Here is an 11618-nt window from a genome sequence, read left to right on the forward strand (position 1 = left end):
TATTTAAGTACATGGGCAATCTTTTTGCTGGAACATTCTATGCCTAACATAAAGCATTATTTAACACAATTTGTCAGTGGCAGTGGAAGTTTTCCATATTTTTTATGTATTTGTCTAAGTTGAAATGTGAAAAAAAATTTGGAACAGCATTAGCCTCTGATCATTAATCTCACATTATCACTTTTGTAGTCTACACTGATTATGCTCAGACAATAGACCTCACCACAAAAAGCAAATGAAATTATAACCATCAGAATAAAAAGCTACTTACATTTGTCCACTGGAATTAAAACCCATAAGAAGTCTGCACACATTCTCCATTCTCACCCCTAACTAAATTACTTACATATTTGTTAGGCTTAAACCCAGCAATACTAAATATCAATATGTGCTCAGTTGCTCGGTCATGTCTGACTCTTTGCAACCCCACAGACTGTAGCCCACTAGACACCTCTGTTCATGGGATTTTACAGGCAAGAATACTGGAGTGGGCTGCCATTTCCTTCTCCAGGGGATCTTCTGACCCAGGGATCAAACTTGTGTCTCCCGCATTGGCAGGCAGATTCTTTACCACTAGTGCCACCTGGGAAACCAAATACCAACAACAGATGCAAAAAACTTATCTAGCTTTTCACTAATTGCAATGAGGACAGTAATTTTACTACTGCTTTTTACTTTTGCACACAAAAAAAGACTGGAAAAAAAAGCACGTGTAAGTTTTGAGAATGGTTGGCTCTTAGTAGACAGACCCACAAGTGAGATGACAGACATCAGTGCTCTGAAGAGACCCCCGCAGTATGGATGGTAGCGGGGAGACCTCAGGAGTCCCGTGGTGAACGATTTCATTCGTGTCTGGAAAGGCCCATTTACCTTCTTGTTACTGTTTCCTCCAGATTTCATTTCTTGGCCCCTTAGAATCCATTTTCATTTTTACAGTTGGAATTTACCTTCAGTTTATTCACTTTATTTCACTTTTACTGGTGCCTCACCCTCCATACTTTTGGGGTTCTATTTGCTGATTTGGACTTCTCCAAAACTGCCATAGATGTGCCTGGTATCTGAAGACTATGTGATTAAGAAGCTGGGGTGTCGGCCACATTACCTGCAGCCAATTTCTGGAATCCCTTCCGCCTTTGTGCTTTGTATCAGTGGCAAAGCACATTAGCCATAAAGTTTGGGTGTGGATTTTAATTCACATCAGCCATAAAAGTAGCCTGTGAGTAGGTGGAGCCACTTTATTAAAAATATTTTATAACTACGTCTTCAAACAGCTTGATGAAAACTTATTTTTATTGGGCACACATGTAACAACCCACAACTCCTGCTTTCAATAATTTCTGAACTCTCAGCTTGAATAAATAAAGAAAAAACATCAGTGATATAAAATGACAAGCCAAGCTTACCGAGAGGAAAGTTTAAAAATAATCGTGTCTCCAGCCTCAGTGAAAGATAAAAATCAAATAACGCAGCTTGTTTCAAATTGTCCCTCTTTCAACACACACGGGCCTGATGAATGATTTTTTCACTCTTACATTTGTAGACAGACTGAAAAATCTAGTCCCCATTCAGGACTAAAAGGTTGCTGGTAGTGAGGGAAATTTGGTAAAGACCAGCAAACAAGCGCCTGCCGTTTGTCTTCACCTACGCAGCACATAAGTGGTGGGCAGCACCCCTGTGGATGTCAGGTGGATTTCTCAATTTCGATTCAGATGCATGAAACCAAACAGGAGGGAAGCCGAGCACTGGAAGCCAAGGTGGGAGGTGAGCTGATGGCCGTCCAGATGCCAAGACAGAGCCGCCTCCAAGTGGACAGTGAGCAAGGAGTTGGGAGGAGGGCCTGCAGGAGTGGGGAGGAGGGCCCACGGGGAGTGGGGAGGAGGGTGAGCAAGGGGTGGGGAGGAGGAACCACATGGAGTGGGGAGGAGGAATCACATGGAGTGGGGAGGAGGAACCACGTGGAGTGGGGAGGAGGAACCATGTGGAGTGGGGAGGAGGAACCACATGGAGTGGGGAGGAGGGCCCACAGGGAGTGGGGAGGAGGGCCCGTGGGGAGTGGGGAGGAGGAACCACATGGAGTGGGGAGGAGGAACCACATGGAGTGGGGAGGAGGGACCACAGGGGAGTGTGGAGGAGGGCCTGTCTCGGTTTGCTGTGTGGTCAGCGGTGACACGGGAGGAGGGGAGGTTCCTGGAACAGGAAACGTTTAGAGCCTGTTTCAGACAATGTGTAGTGGACCTTGATCTTCATTTTTTCCTCAAATAACTTTCTGGCATTGACGTATTGGCCCCACTTTACAGACTCGGTGGTGTCAGCGGCTTCTCCAAGGACACCAGGGATGGGCTCTCAGTCCAGGGCTGCTGGCTGCAGAGGGGTCAGTGCTCTCAGGCCTGCCTGGGGGAGATGGGGACCATGGACAGGAGTCAGCCATGGGCTCCAAGTAGCAGAAAAAGCGTGAGTCACAATGACTAAGTCACACTAAAGATGAACAACGTGGAAACACCTTTTTATTCAGAGGTTTGGTCAAAGGTAGGTGAATATCTGCAAATTCAGTTCATTCAGCTTAAGTGAAATCATTGTATTCTTCAGTCCAATTTAGACAATATGAGTGATAGTGAAGCCAGCCCTCGTTAAAGGGTTGATGACGTAGGGTCTGTCTCCTTGGTTTCTTATCAGCATCCCAGAGGATGAGATGGTTGGATGGCATCACCAACTTGATGCACATGAGCTTGAGCAAGCTCCAGGAGATGGTGAAGGACAGGGAAGCCTGGCATGCTGCAGTCCATGGGGTCACAAAGACTTGGACACAACTTAGAGACTGAACAACATCAGCATCCCAAGATTCTGTTTTCGTTATTCTCAGGACCACTGGTCTTCCTCAAGGTACACGTTCAGTTTTCTTTTTCTGTTTTCTTTTCTGTGCTATCTGATCTTATTGTGATCTGTTCTGTATGTTTTTTTTTTTCACAGTTTGATGTAGAATAAGTATCAATAAGACAAATTGTGTGTGTGTGCGTGGGTGTGTGTATGTAAATTACTTTACTTTCCCCCTCCTGCCTCCTCCAGTAACTCTGTTCAGCTTGGGCCTCTTTATTCTGTGTATTGACATATGCCTGATACTTCCTGAGTCTGGTTTCTTTTTAAGCTTCTGGTTCTTTTTTCTGTAACTTAATTTTCCTGCACTCCCTCATGCTTTCAGGGCCAGCAACCCTACGATCTCCTCAGGGGGTGTACAGTTTTCTGCACCCCATCTGCTAGATAACACACTTGAGCGTTTTATGTGTGAATCTAAGTGTCCTCCCTCGTCACCCTTTAGAGTTTTACCTTTCGTATGATGGTGTTGCAGAGGTTTTAGGCGTCTCTGCGTCCTGGCACAAGAATCTATCCTCAGTAGCCACTTTAGAAGGTCTCTGATTCCGCATCAAGAGCCCACAGAATCAGGATCCATCTGTGGTGGCCATGAGCTAGCCATGACACAGGTGTGGCATGACCACAAAAGACATCACGGTCCTGCTGGAAACGAGCAGTGAGGAAGTGAAGGGCACGGAACTCAGCTTTGTTGTTTCCAGCCAAGGATGAAAAATGAAGACGCACTGACATTTTCTCACCTAAATACATGTATATTTTTTTCCTTTAAGAGAAAAAATTTCTGTAAGGGAAGCAAAGAGGATGTTCTCTACAATGGTTGCTTTGTGGGTTTTTCTGTAATGTGAGGCTTCAGCTTCCCACTAAGTTAAGAAATTGTTATTCTTTCCTATTTTCCATATGCTTGTTTGAAATTAACATCATTATTCTGTTCATTAACTCTTCAAGCTTCTAAAATTGCCAGACTGACTCTTGGAAAGTGTGGTTCAAATATCACACCTTGATATTTCACCAGGAGCCATACATCTTGAGCCTTCCCTCCCATAATAAAATTAAATGAGTATAATTTATTGAGGATTCCTTGACATAATTACGGGTTTTTGAAAGATAGGAAAATTCTGCCTGGAAAGTAGCAATTCAAAAGAAGAAGAAGAAAAAAAAAAAAAGAATCCAGGGCACTCACCTGACTGCAAAGACCATAATTAAATCTGCTAGAGAAGTCTGCAAAGAGCACAAATGCTATTTTTGTACTGAGTTCAAACAGACTCTGGTTCTCCCCAGTTTAAACATCTCTGGTGAAATAGCTGAGTTCAAAGTCCAGGTCCTGGCAGACGCAGAGATGTCTTTTGCAGGCCTCCACCGTGGAGAGCAGGCAACCGCCGTCAGGAGATGGCGTTTCTGTGGCTCAGAGAGGTGCTTTCTTCCGTGGAGGCACCTTCCCAGCAACTGTTCCCCCAGTGGCTGCGTTGCCTTTGTGCGCTCATGGGTCTGTCTCTTCACCCCTCTGTTCCGTGGGGTCTCCTCACCCCTCCGCTCCATGGTCTGGGGCTTTTCTGCTCTCCTGGTGACTGAACCCAAGCAGACTGACAACAGTCATCACGACTCCCAGCTCTACAAGCTGTAATGATCAAAACTGCCCTGCCCTGAACTGAGGGCTTCCCTGGCTGCTCAGAGGGTGAAGAATCTGCCTACAGTGGGGGAGACGCTCTTCCATCCCTGGGTTGGGAAGACCCCCTGGAGGAGGGCATGGCAACCCACTCCAGTATTCTTCCCTGGAAAATCCCACGGACAGAGGATCCTGGCTGGTATAGTCCACGGGGTCTCCAAAAGTTGGACACAACTGAGCAACTAAGCGCAGCTCAGCCCTGAAGGTTGGTGGTCCTGAGACCCCGGGGGCGGCCACGCACACTCCCTGCCCACCCCCACCCCTCTGTGAAGCGCGGCCCCTGTGCCTTGCTCTCCAGCAACTTGTCACCACCGTGGTTCTTCTCTGTTCCAAGGGACTCACTCCTTGTTTTTTCTGCCAGCTCTAATGAGACTACTGATTATTAGTGTTGTTATTAACATCACTCTGGTGCAATGGAACAGTCATATGAGAGTGACCAAGAGGAGTCCACACTAGGTCCACACAGTCACTGCAGGGTGGTCGTGAGCGCATGTGTAGCTGAGCAAAGCAGAGACTTGAAGTTCAGCAAGAGCAGCATCTCTTGGAATTGGTGAGCAGACTGTAGAGACTGCAGGGACGTGGGAAGGGGCGCTGGATGGGGGGCCCACACGGCCACATCCCTGCCTTGCTGCACTGGTGCTCACCTGAGCTCAGTCCAGCCCCTGAGCCCCTCTCGGTTCCTGCCGGGCCCCAGAGAAGGCACCCGGGGTGAGGAGCGCCCCCGACAGCAAGGCCACTGCTCCAGAAGCCCCCACATGGGGGACACATGGAAAAAGCCCTGCTGGGATGGAGCCCCTGGCCCCCAGCCACAATCTTCCTGTGGAGAGAGCAGGGGCCAGCTCATGCCCTCCAGTCTCCAAAAGCTGCAGATTTGAGAGCAACGTGATTTAGCATTTTTTTAGGTGGCTCAGATGGTAAAGAATCTACCTGCAATGCAAGAGACGCGAGTTCAACCCTTGGGTTGGGAAGATCTCCTGGAGAAGGGAATGGCAAACCACTCCAGTACTCTTGCCTGGGAAATCCCACAGAGAGAGAACCTGGCAGGCTAGAGTCCTTGGGGTCACAAGTGCGACTAACACTTTCACTTACTTTAAGCCACTAAACTTTGAGGCAGTTTATCACATGGCAAAGGCGATGGAGGAGTAAGGCAGGCAGGTACTCCTGACAGCCCTGCCCCACGCCCTGACCAGCTCATCCTGCACGGTGGGCTCTGGGGCTTCTGCTCCGGTCCGTGAGGCGGGTCAGCTGAAGTAGAGATTCTGGAGTAACAGCAAGCTAAACCAGAGAATGAAATGGGTGCTTTGAAGCCAGTGAAGGGCAGTACCCTGGGTGGAGGAGACACAGATGCTCTAGGATAAAATAGGGCCGTGAAGAGCCCACCTGCCTGGGCTGGCCACTCGTGTGTGCCTGCTCGTGTGTGCCTGCTGGTGTGTGCCACTTTTGTGTGTCCGCTCGTGTGTGCTCACTCTTGGGTGCTCACTCTGTGTGCTATAAGTGACAATGATGATGAACGAGCCTGTCTGTACATTGGTGTCAATAAACAATTGCATCTGTTTTGAAGAAGCCATTCCTCTGCTCCCAAGTGGCCTGTGGCCTGGAAACCAAGAGTCCACAGAGGAAAACAGCCACAAAGACCAATTAACTACGCATTGCTTTACTGGACCTACCCATGAACATCTGTGTTCTGGATGACACACGTGGTCTTAGACTTTTATGAATCCTTGTGGACACAGTGTTCACCAGCTGGCCCCTGGAAAGCCTGCTCCCCCGAAGGCTTTCCTCTCTGAGGCCTACCAGCCGCAGATGCCACGTATTCACCTCGTGTATCAGTCTCTGCCTTGGGGACATGGGACTGCAGGCCTGGAAGCTTGTCAGGACATCCAAGCACTGGGCCTGACCACGTCCATGTCCATGGTGTGGCGCCTGTTCCCAACTGCTGCAGGGCAGGCCCCGGGTTGTGGCTCTTGTCCCCCACCTCTGTGAACCTCTCATGAACACGGGGGTCCCCACCCTGTCCCGACACTGATGGCCAGATCCCCGCCTTGCTGGGGCCCCCGGACTCCATGGGCATCTGGGCACCTACTCTCTGTGGCGTCTGCTCCGCCTCCTTCGTGGGATGGGTGACAGACTCCTGGATGACCTGTTCTCACCTACCACAGCTTAAGGACAGAGACAATGGCTGTGACGCACGTGTATTCTTCCAGAGCATTTAATCCCGACCTGAGGGCTCCAGAGGTAGACCCCCTGGGTGCCCGGACATCCTGAGGGCCCCTCACCCACCAGCAGCACAGGAAGGAGGGGATGGGGCCGGTGGGGGGGGGGGGGCCTGGGGACCTGCTTCTCTTCCACCCTCTGGAGACCTGGGGGAGAGGGGTCCCAGGCAGAGGGGCAAAGCCGGCCCTGGGGCCCCTGACCGGCCAGAGCAGGCTGGGGTCTGGGGCCAGAACACGGGCCCAGAGCCCAGAGCAGCCAAGGCCAGGCCAGCCCCCAGCCCAGTGCTGAGAGGGAGGCTGCGGCAGACGGAGCCGCGGTCACATGGCGAGGCTGAGGGCGGCTGGTCTTCCTCCCAGAGAGCCCGGGGCGGCGTGCCGGAGCCCAAGGCCCCCGGAGCAGCAGGGGCTCACAGCTAGAGCAGGCTCTCTTGATCCCGTGCCCGGGCTGAGCGAGTTACTGGAAACACAGCAGGCTTTTATAAGTACCACAGGCATGTCTGGTTTTCCAAGCTTCAGCAAATAATTTTTTTTTCCATGAACAATATGAAACAGACTTAATAAAAATTCAACAAAGCAACATTGTCTTGATTTGTCTGTGCTGTGATTTTGCTTTTCCCAAAAGGCAAATTTGGGAAATTCTGGTATTAATTTTTTAGCATCTTCAATATTTAAGCATTTAATGAGTAATTAATTCAGCAGATACTAAGAAAAATGTTTTAATTTACCGTTGGGAGAAATGTGACTATGTTGCTTTTGTTAAATGGGAGTTCCCGGCAAAGAGTCAGACAAGACTGAGTGACTGAACTGAAGTACCTTGACTTTCTCTAGCAATTCAAGAAAAAATATATAAATAGAAGAAAAAAGAAACAGTGTCAGATGTAACCAGGTTTCTAACAACACTGGACGTGCAAAGGTGAACACAACACAGAACAAACCAACACAGAAGCTCAGCTTCCAAGCCCATGCTTGCTTCCTTTAGGTGAACTGCACCTGAGAAGGAAACACAATTTTGACATAAGAAATCTCATCTGTGACCTCTTCTTACTGATGAGACTGGACTCAGGCATCCTGAGCACATGGATGGAGATAAAGCTGCAGATACGGGCATATTAATACAAAGAGGTGTGCCCAGGGCAGCAGTCTGCTGAGCTTAGGCAAATTAACATTAGCCCCTTACTATGCTTCACTTCCGTTCAGTCGCTTGGTTGCATCTGATTCTTTGTGACCCCATGGACTGCAGCACACCAGGCCTCCCTGTCCATCACCAACTCCTGGAGCTTGTTCAAACTCGGGTCCATTGAGTCAGTGATGCCATCCAACCATCTCATCCTCTGTCATCCCCTTCTCCTCCTGGTTCAATCTTTCCCAGCATCAGGGTCTTTTCCAATGACTCAGTTCCTTGCATCAGGTGGCCAAAGTATTGGAACTTCAGCTTCAGCATCAGTCCTTCCACGGAATATTCAGGACTGATTTCCTTTAGGATGGACTGGTTTGATCTCCTTGCAGTGCAAGGGACTCTCAAGAGTCTTCTCCAACACCACAGTTCAAAAGCATCAATTGTTCGGTGCTCAGCTTTCTTATAGTCCAACTCTCACATCCATAAATGACCACTGGAAAAACCATAGCTTTGACTAGACGGACCTTGAGTATCTTTTTTTCAAATTATAAAATAAAACTTCCCCAAATTAGAAAACATAAATATTTTATGTGTCTGTGCAGGACACAGAGTGTCTCTCATGTCTGATTACATTGCTGCTCTTTCAAGATCAGGTTCATCACAAAAGACCCGGGGTTGCCTGCCCACGGCTCCCACGGCTCTAGGAGGCCCAGGGTCTCAGGGTCAGTGCCACTTAGTTGAACTAAGCTGGTTTTGAATGGGGCACAACCACAGCGTCAGGCGCAGACGGCCCTGAGAAAGCTTTCATCCTCAGATATCGCGTCTGTTTCTGTGGTTCTCATGTATCCGTCAGCCTCTTCGATGAAACCACAGGTGGAGAGAGAGGCGGGCGGGGGCGGGGCTCTGTGAGGTCACCGACCCTCTTCCGGGTCATCCGTCCCAGTTGGCTGAGAACCAGGACGGCCAGCGGAGGAGACGGCGAAGGGGGAGCTGCTCTGAGAGCCCCGGAAGTGCTAGGTAAGCGGCACCTCCAGGCCGGGGCGTGGCTTCGTCCTGCTGGTTCATAACAGGCGGAAACCGGCTGGAGGCCGCACCCGGCCTCCCGTGTACCTCCGGAAGCCATGAGATGGGACGCGTCCTCACCGGAGAAGGGAGACGCCCCCCGCACGCCCCGGCACACCAGACTGCCCTTCTGTAAAGCTGAGGGGCCGTCAGGGCTGCGGGCGGCTTTGCCCTCCTCACTGAAGTCACAGCTGACGGGGTCTCTCAGGGCCTGTGATGGGGAAGGAGCTGGAAGATCTTGGACCAGCCTCGGGACACCGTCCCCCAGGCACCCAGAGGGTCCCCAAACACCACCCTGCGATCACAGGAGATGAGGGCACAAACAAGCACCCAGATAGACGAGGCACTGGGGCAGGATGGAGAGAAGGGTGTGGAGCCACGGGAGGTGAGAGAGGGGCGGGACGCAGGGCGGGGCTGAGAGGATGGGGCCACGGCCTGGGGCACCGAGCACGGTGCCCACACAAGGCGGCGCAGACTCCGAAAGGCACGCCCAGTCCTGGAGGACTCCCAACGGCAAGGCGTTGGGAGGGTGATCAACAGGGCCAGCATGGGGCGCAGCCTGCGATCCCCACCCCTGTCCCCGGGGTCTTCTCCCCGAGGGCCTGTGTGTCCCTGAGTGTCTCGGCCAAGAACCCCAGTTCTGTACATGGAGACCCGCCCTGATGACCTCATCTTAACTCGGAATCCGAGGCCACATTTGGGGCACCAGGGCAGCAGGTCAGGAAATAAAAGTGAGCCCAGGGGGCTAGTGTGGGTCTGTCGTGCTGGCAGCAGGTGCAGGAGGGTGGCCAGTCCGAGGGAGTGAGACTGTCCTGCACACAGAGTCAGCACCGGGGGGAAGGATGAGTAAGGGCTCAGGGACACTCAGAGATGGACTCGAGGACCACCCTTCGCCTCTGAGGACTCTGAGGAGACGGAGCTCTGGTTCCTATTTTGTTTCTGCTGGGGGTCATTTGATCTTACCCTGTGTCTTCTTCATCTGTGTTTAGACTACGTCGCTCCTTTATGAAAACAGTGGTGATGAAAGCACAGGATTCCGGGCATCTTCTTAGGAAAGTGCTTCTAAAGCTTCCGGCATCGTGAGAAAAGCAGACCAAGGCCTTCCCCAATAGGACTCAAATATTGCAATATACAAAAGGCAATATTGCAATTTTACAAAGGCAAATAATTACAAGTGTAGAATATTTCAGTTCAGTTCAGTCGCTCAGTCATGTCCGACTCTTTGTGACCCCATGAACTGCAGCATGCCAGGCCTCCCTGTCCATCACCAACTCCCAGAGTCCACCCAAACCCATGTCCACCTAGTCGATGATTCCATCCAACCATCTCATCCTCTGTCATCCCCTTCTCCTCCTGCCCTCAATCTTTCCCAGCATAAGGGTCTTTTCCAGTGACTCAGCTCTTCGTATCAGGTGGCCAAAGTGTTGGAGCTTCAGCTTCAACATCAGTCCTTCCAATGAACAGCCAGGACTGATCTCCTTTAGGATGGACTGGTTGGATCTCCTTGCAGTCCAGGGGACTCTCAAGAGTCTTCTCCCAACACCACAGTTCAAAAGCATAAATTCTTTGGCGCTCAGCTTTCTTTATAGTAGAATATTTACCCTGCTAAATTTGCAACACGTCCCTAAGGCTAGGGCATGGGTTTGCTTTTCTCATATAAATAAGCCACTCATGTTTAAGGGGAGACACAGCGCTTGGTGGGCTTCCCTGGTGCCTCATATGGTAAAGAATCTGCCTGCAATGCAGGAGGCCTGGGTTCCATCCCTGGGTTGGGAAGATCGCTTGGAGGAGGGCATGGCAACCCACTCCAGTATTCTTGCTGGAGAATCCATGGACAGAGAAGCCTGGTGGGCTACAGTCCATGGGGTTGCAAAGAGTCTGATGTGACTAAGCACAGCACTTAGTACTTTATATATAATTTTGTTTACTTATTGTTGGTTGAGCCTGGTCTTCACTGCTACACGGGCTCTTCTCTAGTTGTGGAGCACGGCTTCTCCTGGCAGAGGCTTCCCTTGTTGGGGAGCACAGGCTCTAAGGCCCACAGACTTCAGAAGCTGTGGCCCCGGCTCTAGGGCACAGGCCCTGTAGTTGTGGCACACAGGCTTAGTCGTTCCTTGACACGTGCCATCTTCCCATGCTAGGGATCGAACCGGTGGCTCCTGCACTGGCAGGTGGATTCTTCACCACTGAGCCACCAGGGAAGCCCAGCTCTGAGCACTTTCCTGCAAACTCCCAACTCCATCATCTCACACAGAGCCATCTCCAGTGCCCACACGGGCCTGAAGCTGCACAGGGGCTGCTCCATCGTTGGCAGCAAAAGGAAGAAGGATCTGCTCGAGTTTCCACTGGGGGCAACGTGAGAATTCAGTTAACTGGCTAAAATGGTGAGCTATTTATGGAAGAGGCCCTCCTACAGGGCATAAGAGAACTCAATGTGCCATATTCCACGTGAGACCTGAAAAGTGAAAGCATGTCCTTAGGAAGTGTGTCCTTCGCACAACTGGCTGCTTCAGCCAGGTCTTTGCTCAGCCTCCTTTACCGTCCCACACGAGTGATGCTTCCACTGCCTCAGAGGGTGGTCATGCACAGAAGCAGAGAAACGACCTGAATTAGACCAGAGCTTGCTACCTGGTTCAGGATGGATGTTTTAACTTAAAAATGATGAAGTTGTATTAACTCCAAAAAGGCCAAACTCTCG

At 50.6% G+C, this 11618-nt stretch overlaps 1 long non-coding RNA gene across 2 annotated transcripts; it reads left to right on the forward strand.

Annotated features, from left to right (window-relative positions):
* Window positions 1-1425: 1425 nt before the first annotated feature.
* On the forward strand, window positions 1426-6091 carry LOC122434190. Of its 2 annotated transcripts, XR_006267289.1 has the most exons (3): window positions 1426-1761; window positions 2298-2526; window positions 2674-6091. It is a non-coding gene; the product is annotated as an uncharacterized LOC122434190 (long non-coding RNA). The 2 variants fall into 2 exon arrangements; XR_006267288.1 differs by lacking the exon at window positions 1426-1761 and having other exon boundaries at window positions 2122-2526.
* Window positions 6092-11618: the final 5527 nt, after the last annotated feature.

Source organism: Cervus canadensis, chromosome 33, assembly GCF_019320065.1.
Source record: "Cervus canadensis isolate Bull #8, Minnesota chromosome 33, ASM1932006v1, whole genome shotgun sequence".
Classification (NCBI taxonomy): domain Eukaryota; kingdom Metazoa; phylum Chordata; class Mammalia; order Artiodactyla; family Cervidae; genus Cervus; species Cervus canadensis.